Genomic DNA, 19,099 nt, shown 5'->3' on the forward strand with positions numbered 1-19,099 from the left:
TTTTTGTCAATTAAACTGTCTTATGTTAAAGTGTCTTTAATCTATTTTTGTCATTCTGACATCCATGGCTTATCGTTTGGTCTCTTAGTCACAGGTCATCGCAGCATTCTAAAGTTGTTCCAAATCTAACAGCCCACCGCAATGCAAACATTGTCCACAACATCATATTGTTTACAGGAAACATATTCCAGTCCTTGCTTTTATATCAAAGTCATATCTGAGCCACCATCATAAGATGGTATGCTACACAAATCGCCCTTCATTTTTGGTCCGTCTTCCGACTTTTACTTTTGTCTATTGTGTGTCGTCGCCAATCGACATGGTATTATTTTAACATAACGTTAGTATTAATCTGTTTATCTCCTTAAATGATCCTGAGATGGCCCTGACCAGGTGTTGCTATTTTTCTGAATGCCAAGACTTCAACAAAAACCGCCATGTTGGAAAACACATTTTAAACTTCCTCAGTTCAAATGATGTATGAAACAAGTTAATGTTTGTCTATTCTATAAGATGGTTGTACAATCAATGATTTACTATTCCACAGGAGAGATTTAGCTTCTATCTTTTGGAAATAATCCCGAGATGGTCTTAACCAAGTGTTGTTAATGTTCAAGCTGTTCTGAAATCCAAGATGACTGCCAAACTGGAAAAAAAACCCAAGCATTTTCTTTCGTCACCTGAGACTAAATATAAAGTATAATGATCGTCTTTTGTCCGTCGTCGTTCTTCGTGCGTACTTAAACAATTCACATTTTCGACTTCTCAATAGATGAAAGGTCCAGGACCTGATATTGAACAGTGCCATGCTTGGACTACCAGCTTTGTTTAAATTAATGTCACTGGCTTTAATTCAAGGTCATATTGGCAAATGGGCTAAAATCTTTCAACGTCTTCTAAATAGCCAAGAATCCCAGAGACCTGATATTGGGTCTGTAGCATGCTGGGATAAATGGCCACACAATTTGATCAAAATGTCTCCTTGATTTTAACTCAACAGTCCTAAGCAAGAATCCGCCAATACAAAACAGGTTGACCAAAAGACAAAATGGCATTTCGAAAAAAAACGAAATAATATTTCGATAAAACGAATTATTATTTCGAAAAAATGACTTATAATTTAGACAGACAAAACGAAATAACATTTCGTTAAATCGAGATAACATGTCGTTAAAACGAATTATGATTTCGATAAAACGAAATATTATTTCGATAAAACGGTATAATTTGCTCAATACAGGACCTGGACTAAATCATTTGTTCGCCATGAACTAGCAGTATCGGTTGCACTTTTTCAAAGCTGTGAACATTTAGACGGAGTAATAACTGGTTATGCCTGTCATCAACTAAAATCACACGGGCCACTGCATGACTAGTTAATAATATATAGATCACACCAAATACCGGGTCTCTGCACATTTCACATACGGTAAGAATTTGAGGTTTATTTTTCTAGCCTTGTTAAAAATTGACTATAGCTTAGAAATCAACATTTTTGAACCGGTTCAACTAATTTGCTATGAGAGATTGTTTTAATTTGACCTCTATCGTTTTAAGTATGATGCCTTTTTTAGAGGATGGGAGGGGTCGGATGGTGTGGGGAGTCGGGAGTGGGGGTGCGTTCGACCTAAATGCTTAAAAATCCTTGCTTTGACACAAAATAACAACTGGAATTTCTTCCAAAGTATTTTCAATTTTTGTTTCAGTTCGTTATTATGTAAGCCCGACTGCTAGCTTATTTGAGTAGCGTTGTATGCTTACACACGAAATTAAATTTACTCAGGTAATTCATCAATGATATGTATGCTATGTGATGTACAGCAGAACGGAATTACAAAGATAGTCAGTATCGTCATCCAGTTGATTCAAATCGAAGTCAAGTCAGTAAGTAATACCCTTTACAGATTGAGAAAAAGTTTAAAATAACATGAAACTCATCCTCAATATTTCGATAATCACACAGTGATCAGTCTATATGCTAGTCCCGAGTCCTATTTGTACTCACAGAATTTATAGAAATATTTAATTTAACATTGTGGGACTCATTGATGAATAGAATTAACATTTGATGGCTTAACATGAACAAAATGGAAAAAAAAGAATAGAAAGTTTGTGGAAATAAATAAACAGGTCTGAAGTATGATCTTCGCTCTTGACCACAACATGATATTTGTAAAGTTTGTGGAAATAAATAAATAGGTCTGAAAGATGATCTTCGTTCTTGACAACAACATGATATTTGTAAAGTTTGTGGAAATAAATAAATAGGTCTGAAGTAAGAAATGTTGTTACAGTGAATACGTTCCTTTTTTCCTATTATAAGTAACCTGGTGACAGTCTGATTCATGATGTACTTCTACTTTCTTTTTATCCTGATTTCTGACAAACTGACCTTTCTGACAAAAGTATGCTAATTCATTTTGTTTTAAAATTTTCCAAGTATGAAAGGAATAACCTACTCATTTATGTGATTATAGAGTTGGCATTCTATCTTGGCTTCGTTTGCTTTTCCTGTACTGTCAAATTCAGTGCACTAAACTCTCGTGTTTAAACTAATATATATTTGATAATTTTATATCATCGTTAAATAAACGAAACTCTTCCAGCATATCGTAAGTTAGACGTAACTCTTCAAATAGCGTAGGCATTTTCAGGAAGTTATGCGAGATGTCAACAGGCGTGCAAAGGCACGTGGAGATGAGCCATAAAAGTCTACCTGGCGATCGTTAATTGTATTTACACATACCACTGCCATAAAATAAATAACTTCAATTTTCTCTACATGCGGCTGTGCATTGACGTACTGTTGGTAATATGTCAGAACGATGATAATTGATGTAAATTATCGACATAACATGAACATTTACAAATCACGGTCGAATTCTTATAAAAGGTCTTTTACAGATATACACACTTTTGTAGCTGTTTTTTACATCTCCTCTAGGGCAAAATGTAATTAAAATCTTGACTTTGAATTTATGCTTTGTTATGTAATTATTTTAATTTTTCTATAATTTTTGTTTAATGTCACTTATGGTGGTCATTTTCAATGTCTATATTATTTTGTTATTCTTTAGTTTCCGTAAGCATACATTAAGCTATCTAGCTGCCTTTTATTTGGTTTTAGGGGTTTAACTTCCTTACAACAGCAAAGGCGGAGACACCTAGAATAAGACAAGGCATAGGAAGACATATCAGTAAGAGAATAAGACAAGGCATATGACGACATATCAGTAAGGAAAGAAAGATATAAACATGTGGGCAGTAAGGTGTCTTGGTCTTTTTGATACCTCTAACCAGAGACCTATATACTATATAGGTCTCTGCCCTAACTAGAAGACAAGAACCCCCCCCCCCCCCCCCCCCCCCCCCCCCCCCGATCATTCAGGGGTGCCTACTTATGCTCGGCTTCTACGTACAACATGCAGTGGAAATATTTGTTTATGGTCCGATACACTTGCTTATCTAATACCATGCAACCAAAGAGAAATAATGAAGAAATGACGACCCATTTATCTGCTCAGTAATGTCAAGTAAATCAATAATGTCAATAAACTAAAATCTACTTCTATTATTCATGATACATGTACGATATAATATATATATATATATGTGTGTGTTGGTGATCCGAAGATATAGATTTGAATGTCCTGTCGTGGTTGTACCGACAGAAATATATATATACATAGTTTGAAGTTCACTGTTGATATTTAATAGGCTCGGAAGTTATCTATATACAGTCGAACTTCGAGATATCACGAATGTTCGTAGTAGAGTAAATGTACATTTTACATAGATATTTTGGACTACGGAAATACATGTTTACCTCGATTTAGCAGTGCATGTTTCCAAGATTTCAGTATTCGAGATTAGGATGTTTGAAATTTCAAAATGGACATATCTGAGTAAAATTGAAATAAAGAATTTTTGGAAAGATCCTAAATCATAGCACATAGTCCGTGTTAATTTGCCTTATACTAATTAATATATCCCTAAAAAGAGTACGTACAAATACAGTACGTGAAACCGTGTTTGGATGGAAATCATGTTTTAATAAAAATTGGGCCCGTTGTCGTTAAAATAACTAACCAACAATTCGCCATTAAGCAACATATTTCGATTTAAAACTTAATTGTTGGTATCAACAACCAACATTCCGCGTGACTATTCGGGATGTCAGAAAACATTCAGCAATGCGAGAACTACATTGCCCACATAATATAAGTTTTATTTATTTTATCGTGCTTAATGATACATTGTATAATATAACTAATGATATTCTTTAATCGTTTAAGTTTGCCTGTAAAGCTGTCATTTATAAATATCATAGCAGTGGAGTTTAACATTTATAAAAACAATCCCTTCGCATTTTGAAGATTCTGATTCGATTTAACCTATTTTACTGATAACCTGATCCTTTACCTAAACAGCCAGCTTTTAATCAGCTGTTTACGAACCGAATTATATAAGGTATTGATCAGTGTCCTCCGTATATAGCATATACGGACATCAAATATTTCATTATTACTAATCACTTTTAAACCAATGATGTCATAACCAGAAGGAAGTGTATATCGTCGTGGCATTGCTCTTTTAAAAATGAAATTAATTTTCAACAGTTTTTTTCTAGTTATATAATTAAAAAATATTATTGAAGTCGAAAGTAGCGTTGTTTGATTTTGATGGGCTAATATCTCGAGATGCATGCGCGTGGTAAGTGCGTGTGTGTTTATGGAGGCTGCGGTATATTCCTTTTTGCCTCCTTGTGATGCAGGACAGGTGCTGTGTTTATCCATAGTGTTGCGTATCCGGTTATACACATTAGATTACAGTACTTAAAACATTCACAATATAGTCCCCATCAAGGTCAAACATGATGTTGTCGGGACCGCGATATCTCGGTCGGCTAGAACTAAGCACCATTTGTCAGTATAATGTGACTGGGTGGGGTGTCCTGCTGGGTGTCTTCGGCAGTATGCTTCAGTGAGGTAGCACTATAAAGTCGTCATCAATTCTGCGGTTTTACAAGGGGACAAAACACGAACATTACACAGACTCCCACACTACACACATTTATCACACGCATACATGTAGAGGGGAGGTCATCTTAAATAACCTTAGCTGTTGATAGGATGTTAACAAACACAAAACCAAACCAAACACAGGGGTGTCCGTACTTACATAGCTGTTGATAGGACATTTAACAATAATTTATAAACAACAAAAGAACATTTTCAGAAAAAATTAAGCCGATTATTTTTTTTTTTCATATCATTTGTTATTAATGTCTACAATCATTTTTGTCAATTAAACTGTCTTATGTTAAAGTGTCTTTAATCTATTTTTGTCATTCTGACATCCATAGCTTATCGTTTGGTCTCTTAGTCACAGGTCATCGCAGCATTCTGAAGTTGTTCCAAATCTAACAGCCCACCGCAATGCAAACATTATCCACAACATCATACTGTTTACAGGAAACATATTCCAGTCCTTGCTTTTATATCAAAGTCATATCTGAGCCACCATCATAAGATGGTATGCTACACAAATCGCCCTTCATTTTTGGTCCGTCTTCCGACTTTTACTTTTGTCTATTGTGTGTCGTCGCCAATCGACATGGTATTATTTTAACATAACGTTAGTATTAATCTGTTTATCTCCTTAAATCATCCTGGCCCTGACCACGTGTTGCTATTTTTCTGAAAGACAATACTGCGACTAACTTTCTATCTTTTAGCTTCTATCTTTTGGAAATAATCCCGAGATGGTCTTAACCAAGTGTTGTTAATTTTCAAGCTGTTCTGAAATCCAAGATGACTGCCAAACTGGAAAAAAACCCAAGCATTTTCTTTCGTCACCTGAGACTAAATATAAAGTATAATGATCGTCTTTTGTCCGCCGTCGTTCTTCGTGCGTACTTAAACAATTCACATTTTCGACATGAAAGGTCCAGGACCTGATATTGAACAGTACCATGCTTGGACTACCAGCTTTGTTTAAATTAATGTCACTGGCTTTAATTCAAGGTCATATTGGCAAATGGGCTAAAATCTGTCAACGTTTTCTAAATAGCCAAGAATCCCAGAGACCTGATATTGGGTCTGTAGCATACTGGGATAAATGGCCACACAATTTGATCAAAATGTCTCCTTGATTTTAACTCAACAGTCCTAAGCAAGAATCCGCCAAGACAAAACAGGTTGACCAAAAGACAAAATGGCATTTCGAGAAAAATGAAAAAATATTTCGATAAAACGAATTATTATTTCGACAAAATGAATTATAATTTAGACAAAACGAAATAACATTTCGTTAAATCGAGATAACATGTCGTTAAAACGAATTATGATTTCGATAAAACGAAATATTATTTCGATAAAACGGTATAATTTGCTCAATACAGGACCTGGACTAAATCATTTGTTCGCCATGAACTAGCAGTATCGGTTGCACTTTTTCAAAGCTGTGAACATTTAGACGGAGTAATAACTGGTTATGCCTGTCATCAACTAAAATCACACGGGCCACTGCATGACTAGTTAATAACATATAGATCACACCAAATACCGGGTCTCTGCACATTTCACATACCGTAAGAATTTGAGGTTTATTTTTCTAGCCTTGTTAAAAATTGACTATAGCTTAGAAATCAACATTTTTGAACCGGTTCAACTAATTTGCTATGAGAGATTCTTTTAATTTGACCTCTATCGTTTTAAGTATGATGCCTTTTTTTAGAGGGTGGGAGGGGTCGGATGGTGTGGGGAGTTGGGAGTGGGGGTGCGTTCGACCTAAATGCTTAAAAATCCTTGCTTTGACACAAAATAACAGCTGGAATTTCTTCCAAAGTATTTTCAATTTTTGTTTCAGTTCGTTATTATGTAAGCCCGACTGCTAGCTTATTTGAGTAGCGTTGTATGCTTACACACGAAATTAAATTTACTCAGGTAATTCATCAATGATATGTATGCTATGTGATGTACAGCAGAACGGAATTACAAAGATAGTCAGTATCGTCATCCAGTTGATTCAAATCGAAGTCAAGTCAGTAAATAATACCCTGTACAGATTGAGTAAGAAAAAGTTTAAAATAACATAAAACTCATCCTTAATATTTCGATAATCACACAGTGATCAATCTATATGCTAGTCCCTAGTCCTGTTTGTACTCACAGAATTTATAGAAATATTTAATTTAACATTGTGTGACTCATTGATGAATAGAATTAACATTTGATGGCTTAACATGAACAAAATGGAAAAAAAGAATAGAAAGTTTGTGGAAATAAATAAATAGGTCTGAAAGATGATCTTCGTACTCAACGACAACATGATGTTTGTTAAGTTTGTGGAAATAAATAAATAGGTCTGAAAGATGATCTTCGTTCTTGACCACAACATGATATTTGTAAAGTTTGTGGAAATAAATAAACAGGTCTGAAGTAAGAAATGTTGGTACAGTGTATGCGTTCCTTTTTTCCTATTATAAGTAACCTGGTGACAGTCTGATTCATGATGTACTCTACTTTCTTTTTATCCTGATTTCAGCAAACTGACCTTTCTGACAAAAGTATGCTAATTCGTTTTGTTTTAAAATTTTCCAAGTATGAAAGGAATAACCTACTCATTTATGTGATTATAGAGTTGACTTTCTATCTTGGCTTCGTTTGCTTTTCCTGTACTGTCAAATTCAGTGCACTAAACTCGTGTTTAAACTAATATATATTTGATAATTTTATATCATCGTTAAATAAACGAAACTCTTCCAGCATATCGCAAGTTAGACGTAACTCTTCAAATAGCGTAGGCATTTTCAGGAAATTATGCGAGATGTCAAAGGCACGTGGAGATGAGCCATAAAAGTCTACCTGGCGATCGTTAATTGTATTTACACATACCACTGCCATAAAATAAATAACTTCAATTTTCTCTGTGCATTGACGTACTGTTGGTAATATGTCAGAACGATGATAATTGATGTAAATTATCGACATAACATGAACATCTACAAATCACGGTCGAATTCTTATAAAAAGTCTTTTACAGATATACACACTTTTGTAGCTGATTTTTACATCTCCACTAGGGCAAAATGTAATTAAAATCTTGACTTTGAATTTATGCTTTGTTATGTAATTATTTTAATTTTTCTATAATTTTTGTTTAATGTCACTTATGGTGGTCATTTTCAATGTCTATATTATTTTGTTATTCTTTAGTTTCCGTAAGCATACATTAAGCTATCTAGCTGCCTTTTATTTGGTTTTAGGGGTTTAACTTCCTTACAACAGCAAAGGCGGAGACACCTAGAATAAGACAAGGCATATGACGACATATCAGTAAGAGAATAAGACAAGGCATAGGAAGACATCAGTAAGAGAATAAGACAAGGCATAGGAAGACATCAGTAAGAGAATAAGACAGGGCATAGGAAGACATCAGTAAGAGAATAAGACAAGGCATAGGAAGACATCAGTAAGAGAATAAGACAAGGCATAGGAAGACATATCAGTAAGAGAATAAGACAAGGCATATGACGACATATCAGTAGGAGAATAAGACAAGGCATATGACGACATATCAGTAGGAGAATAAGACAAGGCATATGACGACATATCAGTAGGAGAATAAGACAAGGCATAGGAAGACATCAGTAAGAGAATAAGACAAGGCATAGGAAGACATCAGTAAGAGAATAAGACAAGGCATAGGAAGACATCAGTAAGAGAATAAGACAAGGCATAGGAAGACATCAGTAAGAGAATAAGACAAGGCATAGGAAGACATCAGTAAGAGAATAAGACAAGGCATATGACGACATATCAGTAAGAGAATAAGACAAGGCATAGGAAGACATCAGTAAGAGAATAAGACAGGGCATAGGAAGACATCAGTAAGAGAATAAGACAAGGCATAGGAAGACATCAGTAAGAGAATAAGACAGGGCATAGGAAGACATCAGTAAGAGAATAAGACAAGGCATAGGAAGACATCAGTAAGAGAATAAGACAAGGCATAGGAAGACATATCAGTAAGAGAATAAGACAAGGCATAGGAAGACATATCAGTAAGAGAATAAGACAAGGCATAGGAAGACATATCAGTAAGAGAATAAGACAAGGCATATGACGACATATCAGTAAGAGAATAAGACAAGGCATATGACGACATATCAGTAGGAGAATAAGACAAGGCATATGACGACATATCAGTAAGGAAATAAGACAAGGCATAGGAAGACATATCAGTAAGAGAATAAGACAAGGCATAGGAAGACATATCAGTAAGAGAATAAGACAAGGCATAGGAAGACATATCAGTAAGAGAATAAGACAAGGCATATGACGACATATCAGTAAGAGAATAAGACAAGGCATATGACGACATATCAGTAAGGAAATAAGACAAGGCATAGGAAGACATATCAGTAAGAGAATAAGACAAGGCATAGGAAGACATATCAGTAAGGAAAGAAAGATATAAAAATGTGGGCAGTAAGGTGTCTTGGTCTTTTTGATACCCCTAACCAGAGACCTATATACTATATAGGTCTCTGCCCTAACTAGAAGACAAGAACCCCCCCCCCCCCCCCCCCCCCCCCCCCCCGATCATTCAGGGGTGCCTACTTATGCTCGGCTTCTACGTACAACATGCAGTGGAAATATTTGTTTATGGTCCGATACACTTGCTTATCTAATACCATGCAACCAAAGAGAAATAATGAAGAAATGACGACCCATTTATCTGCTCAGTAATGTCAAGTAAATCAATAATGTCAATAAACTAAAATCTACTTCTATTATTCATGATACATGTACGATATAATATATATATATATATATGTGTGTGTGTGTGTTGGTGATCCGAAGATATAGATTTGAATGTCCTGTCGTGGTTGTACCGACAGAAATATATATATACATAGTTTGAAGTTCACTGTTGATATTTAATAGGCTCGGAAGTTATCTATATACAGTCGAACTTCGAGATATCACGAATGTTCGTAGTAGAGTAAATGTACATTTTACATAGATATTTTGGACTACGGAAATACATGTTTACCTCGATTTAGCAGTGCATGTTTCCAAGATTTCAGTGTTCGAGATTAGGATGTTTGAAATTTCAAAATGGACATATCTGAGTAAAATTGAAATAAAGAATTTTTGGAAAGATCCTAAATCATAGCACATAGTCCGTGTTAATTTGCCTTATACTAATTAATATATCCCTAAAAAGAGTACGTACATATACAGTACGTGAAACCGTGTTTGGATGGAAATCATGTTTTAATAGAAGTTGGACCCGTTGACGTTAAAATAACTAACCAACAATTTGCCATTAAGCAACATATTTCGATTTAAAACTTAATTGTTGGTATCAACAACCAACAGTCCGCGTGACTATTCGGGATGTCAGAAAACATTCAGCAATGCGAGAACTACATTGCCCACACAAGTTTTATTTACTTTATCGTGCATAATGATACATTGTATAATATAACTAATGATATTCTTTAATCGTTTAAGTTTGCCTGTAAAGCTGTCATTTATAAAGAGCAGTGGAGTTTAACATTTATAAAAACAATCCCTTCGCATTTTGAAGATTCTGATTCGATTTAACCTATTTTACTGATAACCTGATCCTTTACCTAAACAGCCAATTTGATGACTGCAATGCTTTTAATCAGCTGTTTACGAACCGAATTATATAAGGTATTGATCAGTGTCCTCCGTATATAGCATATACGGACATCAAATATTTTATTATTACTAATCACTTTTAAACCAATGATGTCATAACCAGAAGGAAGTGTATATCTTCGTGGCATTGCTCTTTTAAAAATGAAATTATTGTTCAACATTTTTTTTCTAGTTATATAATTAAAAAATATTATTGAAGTCGAAAGTAGCGTTGTTTGATTTTGATGGGCTAATATCTCGAGATGCATGCGCGTGGTAAGTGCGTGTGTGTTTTTGGAGGCTGCGGTATATTCATTTTTGCCTCCTTGTGATGCAGGACAGGTCCCAATTAAAAACAATTAAGGTGTTGTTACGCAAATTTTAATTCCCGCGAAATTGTCTCCAACGGAACAATATCGCCATTCTTAAAATGAGTGAAACGCCACTTTGAAAAAACAAAAATGCATTAAACAGGTTAACATGCATCAAAAAACATTATAATTCTAGAAAATAATTTAAGTACATTTTCGAGTTATATTCAATATCCGCCAATGAATCGAGATTGATTTCAGCGGGGACTATTATCAACGATACAGTATCGACAAGGCCCACCGGTGATGGCTAACTATAGTCATTAGTTCTAGTAGCTCTAGGTTAGAAACACACTAGTTAGACGTAAGAAGCCCTATCCCTGTATTTGTGGACGATAAATGAGGACAAGTCATAGTGTGTATGGTACGCACACAACTGTAAGATGGTGGGAAACAGTTTGGTTGATTAGACACTTTAAGGAGGATAACGTACAGTTCCGGTCTAATTTGGCGTTTTGCTTGACGCTGCCTTCAAAGATGGCTTCCTTTTCTAAGCTCACGGGGTTCTAAATTAAATGTTGAAGTTATTCGCATTGTTACTTTGGAAACAAACATTTTGATGTTTGACCGATCTATTTATATATATACACATACATGTAGAAAAGGTTAGCAGAGTTGCAAACAAAGTTAGTCAGAAATAACACCATTATATAAATACAAAATTGATATCTCATTAAAAATTCTGCACAATGGCTAACAATTATTGGTATCACCGTGTTATAAGTATACCAAGTTAAACCTCCATCACAAAGTTTACCACGGTGCTTTGTCGACTTCCTGTTGTTCCTGTTGCCCCCCCAAATAGTCCTTTTTGTGCAAGAGAGTACTAGAAACCAGGAAAATAAAATATGAAGACTCGCAAAAGAAGTTTTCATTATACATTGATACATAATCTCTTAGCAATAGATATTATCGATGTTTTCGAAGATCGAAATCTAAAGGGAAAATAGATCAAGGTCAAATGTATCGGCAGGAATAGCGACACGGAAACGAAACCGCTATTCTTACTCAAACTTAAGGAGACAGAAATATATACATATTTGGACAGAGAACGTTATCAAAGTATCGGTGAGAAATCTTCAAGTGATCATGCAGGGGAAGCAATGCTATATGTTAGCACCCACGTAGTTCAATGTCTGTGTTATGAAACGCTTTTATTTACCGTCAGTTACCTAGGGAAAAAACATCCCACATTGGCCTTAATTTGTATCACAAACATCCTGTTTATTACTTAGAACTGCAATTGACGTCGTTCTAGGATAGGTTTTATTGCTGTGTAAACCAGCATACATCTATCATGTGGCGTTCTTGTAAAAAAATGATCCAGCAAGTGTAAGAACACACGTGGTTATCAGGGAACATGACAGCCATTTTGAAAGCAGAAGTTTCACTAAGTGGGTTTGTGTCAGTCCCTACAAACTAAAATAATCAAGTATAAACATCTAATTTCAGCTCACTTTCCAAGATTTCAATGCATAACAGCTTTTCCTCTGATATTTTTTTTCTTTTGTAAATTGCATAGCATTATTGTCAGTCGATTTTAAAAACTTTGCACAGAACTCCTAATTATTATTTTAATAAATTTATCTTATACGTTTTGAAGATATTTTTTTAGCATATAACTACCTATGGGCTGCAATAGGAAGTTGTATTTTTGACCATCAGAAAGATTCGCTTAATGTAAAAAGGGCAAGTTCTTACTCAAAATCCACCGAAATTTTATCTCCTGTTTCCAATACAAATTTGTATATTAAAAAGACAAACTCATTGCTTATCGATATCTAACATGTTATTTTTAGCTTATTCATGTTTGGTTTTCTCATAAAGAATGGAGAAATTAAATATAATTCTTGGCATAAATCGAGCGTTATATTCCATCATATTTACATGGTCATGGTAACCTTGTTTTTAGGGGTTTTACGTCCTCGAAACAGCCAGACGTAGCAGCAAAGAAATGATTTAAGGGAAAATGTACAAAATATGGAGGACAGAACGTTTTGATTTCATCATTAACACGATTTGTTAACAAAATGAATTTTCGTTTTTACTTTTTTGTTTGTTTGCTTGTTTTTGTTTTTTTTGGTATTGTTTTTTAGGGGTTAAACGTCCTCGTAACAGCACATATATGAAAAGAACAATATGACTCGCCAGAACTTTTTTTTAAAAACATACAGTGTACAACAATTATTTTGTATCAGAACACGCGTTCGAACACGATCGGAAATGGACCATTTTCTAATCAGCGATAGAATCAGGATCAACCGTGTTAGGCCCCACCCATCGCGCTTAATCAAAACAATATGGTGTCAAGTTCACCTCTTAGCGAAAGTTTAGCGAATGAATTGTCAGTGAAGCATTATAATGCAGTCACATGAACAGAAAGTACACTACCAAACGGAATATATTTCATTGAATGAATTAAACAAAAATAGTAAATATTGTTCTTACCGTCATTTATTGATTGAAACGTTCAACCGTCCGTGTGGAGGTACAATGTATCTAGCCAAACTAAATACTTCCTCAGTGTTCAGAGGAAAATCAATTGATGCTGCAACAGAATGCGATGAATTAGAGTCTCTGACTTATCAAAGAAACCAGAGGATTAAGGAATAATGATGGAGTACCGTTATAGACTTGTTACAGCGTTTGAAGAGGTCGGACGTTAAATATTTTTAACGTGTTAAATGCTAACGCGTTGAATTTATCTCGTATTTTACATGAACGGCCTCTCGTAGCCTACAGTATACAGATTCCAAACTTTCAACATTTAAAGACGCTGCAAGTGAAGATTAAAGAACGCCAGACAGATGCAATGTATAATCAACATCAATCAGCATCTGTCGATGGAACCCAAAATAGTCAACCCAGTTGTACGAGTTCAAAAGCTATATTTTGGTTCTGACGACCTTCACCAACCGGCTCCTATTTGACACTGCGCAAGTTCAGCCTTGATTTCAGGGCGGAAAGAAGCAGACATTAATGTCAGTATTCATAGGTTTGAATTTGGTTACAACGGTGTGTACTTACAGGTTAGGTATTATATATCCCATTTAAACAGCCCAATCACTTATTTACACATGGCGGCATTGGTTCTAAAAAATACGGAATGTGTGTACCGAGCGGAATGAAAATAAAGTACAAAGGAAAAGTTTTTCGTTTGTTTTTGCTTATATTCCATTTTTGTATTTACCAAACCGCCATTTTATATCCGAGTTGTTACCGGAATGTAGTCTGGCAATGTAAATAATCGTAAATGTGTGTCTTTCAGTGTTATTTTTGTGGATTTAATGATTGATTCCTGAAAAAAAGTAAAACCATGACACCATTAAGCACTTAAACGTAAATTATCTGCTTGACATGATCAAAATCTTTACTTAGAAAATTTGACATTCTGCGCAGTGTAAATCTGCCTTGGGAAGTTAGAGGTTACACGGTGCATGTTATAAGTTTCTCGCCGCGTGTTATCCTCTAATATTTCAATTTCTACTCAAGTTGGACTCAATGAAACTACCAAACTTAATTGGTTTCATTTGCTCATGAATTTGACCAGATTAACACTGATCAGTGCGTATGAATACATGGTTAAAATCCTTCCGCGGAACGATTTCACTTTTTCTACATTGTTGTTATAAACATGTAATAATTAATAAAATTATCAAATTTATAATGTATTCTTGTATTTTATGAAGGGCCAGATATGCTAAATACTTTTATTTCGACAAATTAATGCTGTTTTTAATGCTAAAATTGCGGACTATTTTACTCGACCGGCTAGGCATGCACAATCCGGAACTCCTCGGGCTTTTTCGCATGTGGACTTGCACATGCTTTGAGACATTAATATCTAGACCGACTTTTTAATTCCAAATAAAAAAAACAATTGAAATATAAGGATTGAATCTTGATTTGGTCGATTTCATGGGGTCATGAATTGAGTTGCTCTTGAGACAAATTCAACATGAACTGCTTCGCAGTTCATTAAATTTGTCTCAAGAGCAACTAACTATTCCAGAAGATATGTGCATACCTTGAATTAAGAGTAGAATGGTTCAGTTACATTCATGATCTTGACCTGTAAAATTTCACGTACTCTTTAATGGCCTGTATTTTTTTAAACAATGGATTTCAAACGTTATTGTTACTTGAACACTTGAAAGACAATGGAAATAAGTGCAGTATGCTTATTACACAGCATGATGGTACTGTTTGTATTGGTTGTGCTGTGAGTAAAGATCCGTGGACTGTACAAAATACAGCCTCGTAGTGATGGTTCCCGATTGTATCAACAGCAAAAAGGTCATTCACCGATAATGTCTTTAATCGAGCGTTATTTGCTGTCTACATATTGATCATTTCCTGTTGTTATTGATATATTAAAGTATTTGTTCAAAATGTTTAAAATCGGTAAAATGAAGTTTAAAATCAATTCATGTAAGTGGAAAAGCCGGGTACTCCCGTATGACCTTGAACCAAGCAAAATATAACATGACAACGTTAAACTAAATTATGAGGTAAAATAAACAATGTTCTTAAAGAGGTATTGTCCTGAGTTTTGCTGTTGAGACTCTGTAAGACAGAGAGAAGGTCAAAATGTTGGAAGGTATCTTAACACAATAAAATATTGCTATCTTATATCAAAGAGACGAACTTCAATCTTAATTCATGCATACTGTATTAACTTGGTTTTCAAAGAAACTTACACGTCACCTCATTGTAGTCATCCAACTGTAGATAATCGTTACATTTGTGTTTTATTCCTCGGCAGAGTCAACCTTTTATTTTATTAGAACCATTGATAAGCTCGCCTGCTCTAAATAATTGCAAAAAAAACGCCATTTAAAGCACAATATGTTTTTGAAGTACATCCTAACCATTACTTGGTTAAGCTTCAACCAAATAGTCCTTTTTGTCCAAGAGAGAACTAGAAACCAGGACAATATGAAGACTCGCAACTGTAGGTAGAAAGAAGTTTTCATTATACATTGATCGAAACTAATCTCTTAGCGATGTTTTCGAAGATCTAAATTTAAAGGGAAAATAGATCAAGGTCAAATGTATCGGCAGGAATAGCGACACGGAAACGAAACCGCTATTCTTACTCAAACTTAAGGAGACAGAAATATATACATATTTGGACCGAGAACGTTATCAAAGTATCGGTGAGAAATCTTCAAGTGATCATGCAGGGGAAGCAATGCTATATGTTAGCACCCACGTAGTTCAATGTCTGTGTTATGAAACGCATTTATTTACCGTCAGTTACCTAGGGAAAAAACATCCCACATTGGCCTTAATTTGTATCACAAACATCCTGTTTATTACTTAGAACTGTAATTGACGTCGTTCTAGGATAGGTTTTATTGCTGTGTAAACCAGCATACATCTATCATGTGGCGTTCTTGTAAAAAAAATGATCCAGCAAGTGTAAGAACACACTGTGGTTATCAGGGAACATGACAGCCATTTTGAAAGCAGAAGTTTCACTAAGTGGGTTTGTGTCAGTCCCTACAAACTAAAATAATCAAGTATAAACATCTAATTTCAGCTCACTTTCCAAGATTTCAATGCATAACAGCATTTCCTCTGATATTTTTTTTCTTTTGTAAATTGCATAGCATTATTGTCAGTCGATTTTAAATACTTTGCACAGAACTCCTAATTATTATTTTAATAAATTTATCTTATACGTTTTGAAGATATTTTTTTAGCATATAACTACCTATGGGCTGCAATAGGAAGTTGTATTTTTGACCATCAGAAAGATTCGCTTAATGTAAAAAGGGCAAGTTCTTACTCAAAATCCACCGAAATTTTATCTCCTGTTTCCAATACAAATTTGTATATTAAAAAGACAAACTCATTGCTTATCGATATCTAACATGTTATTTTTAGCTTATTCATGTTTGGTTTTCTCATAAAGAATGGAGAAATTATACTGTAGCATCCCCCCCCCCCCCCCCCCCCCCCCAAAATAAATATAATTCTTGGCATAAATCGAGCGTTATATTCCATCATATTTACATGGTCATGGTAACCTTGTTTTTAGGGGTTTTACGTCCTCGAAACAGCCAGGGTCATATGGAGACGGCTGTCAAGGATACACCTATAGAGGAAAACAAAGCACAGAAAGACGTAGCAGCAAAGAAATGATTTAAGGGAAAATGTACAAAATATGGAGGACAGAACGTTTTGATTTCATCATTAACACGATTTGTTAACAAAATGAATTTTCGTTTTTACTTTTTTGTTTGTTTGCTTGTTTTTGTTTTTTTTTGTTATTGTTTTTTAGGGGTTAAACGTCCTCGTAACAGCACATATATGAAAAGAACAATATGACTCGCCAGAACTTTTTTTTAAAAACATACAGTGTACAACAATTATTTTGTATCAGAATACGCGTTCGAACACGATCGGAAATGGACCATTTTCTAATCAGCGATAGAATCAGGATCAACCGTGTTAGGCCCCACCCATCGCGCTTAATCAAAACAATATGGTGTCAAGTTCACCTCTTAGCGAAAGTTTAGCGAATGAATTGTCAGTGAAGCATTATAATGCAGTCACATGAACAGAAAGTACACTACCAAACGGAATATATTTCATTGAATGAATTAAACAAAATAGTAAATATTGTTCTTATCGGCATTTATTGATTGAAACGTTCAACCGTCCGTGTGGAGGTATCTAGCCAAACTAAATACTTCCTCAGTGTTCAGAGGAAAATCAATTGATGCTGCAACAGAATGCGATGAATTAGAGTCTCTGACTTATCAAAAAACCAGAGGATTAAGGAATAACGATGGGGTACCGTTATAGACTTGTTACAGCGTTTGAAGAGGTCGGACGTTAAATATTTTTAACGTGTTAAATGCTAACGCGTTGAATTTATCTCGTATTTTACATGAACGGCCTCTCATAGCCTACAGTATACAGATTCCAAACTTTCAACATTTAAAGACGCTGCAAGTGAAGATTAAAGAACTCCAGACAGATGCAATGTATAATCAACACCAATCAGCATCTGTCGATGGAACCCAAAATAGTCAACCCAGTTGTACGAGTTCAAAAGCTATATTTTGGTTCTGACGACCTTCACCAACCGGCTCCTATTTGACACTGCGCAAGTTCAGCCTTGATTTCAGGGCGGAAAGAAGCAGACATTAATGTCAGTATTCATAGGTTTGAATTTGGTTTACAACGGTGTGTACTTACAGGTTAGGTATTATATATCCCATTTAAACAGCCCAATCACTTATTTACACATGGCGGCATTGGTTCTAAAAAATACGGAATGTGTGTACCGAGCGGAATGATAATAAAGTACAAAGGAAACAGTTTTTCGTTTGTTTTTGCTTATATTCCATTTTTGTATTTACCGAACCGCCATTTTTATATCCGAGTTGTTACCGAAATGTAGTCTGGCAATGTAAATAATCGTGAATGTGTGTCTTTCAGTGTTATTTTTGTGGATTTAATGATTGATTCCTGAAAAGAGGTAAAACCATGACACCATTAAGCACTTAAACGTAAATTATCTGCTTGACATGATCAAAATCTTTACTTAGAAAATTTGACATTCTGCGCAGTGTAAATCTGCCTTGGGAAGTTAGAGGTTACACGGTGCATGTTATAAGTTTCTCGCCGCGTGTTATCCTCTAATATTTCAATTTCTACTCAAGTTGGACTCAATGAAACTACCAAACTTAATTGGTTTCATTTGCTCATGAATTTGACCAGATTAACACTGATCAGTGCGTATGAATACATGGTTAAAATCCTTCCGTGGAACGATTTCACTTTTTCTACATTGTTGTTATAAACATGTAATAATTAATAAAATTATCAAATTGATAATGTATTCTTGTATTTTATGAAGGGCCAGATATGCTAAATACTTTTATTTTGACAAAATAATGCTGTTTTTAATGCTAAAATTGCGGACTATTTTACTCGACCGACTAGACATGCACGATCCGGAACTCCTCGGGATTTTCCGCATTTGGACTTGCACATGCTTCGAGACATTAATATCTAGACCGACTTTTTTAT

Source organism: Pecten maximus, chromosome 18 (assembly GCF_902652985.1).
Source record: "Pecten maximus chromosome 18, xPecMax1.1, whole genome shotgun sequence".
Lineage (NCBI taxonomy): Eukaryota > Metazoa > Mollusca > Bivalvia > Pectinida > Pectinidae > Pecten > Pecten maximus.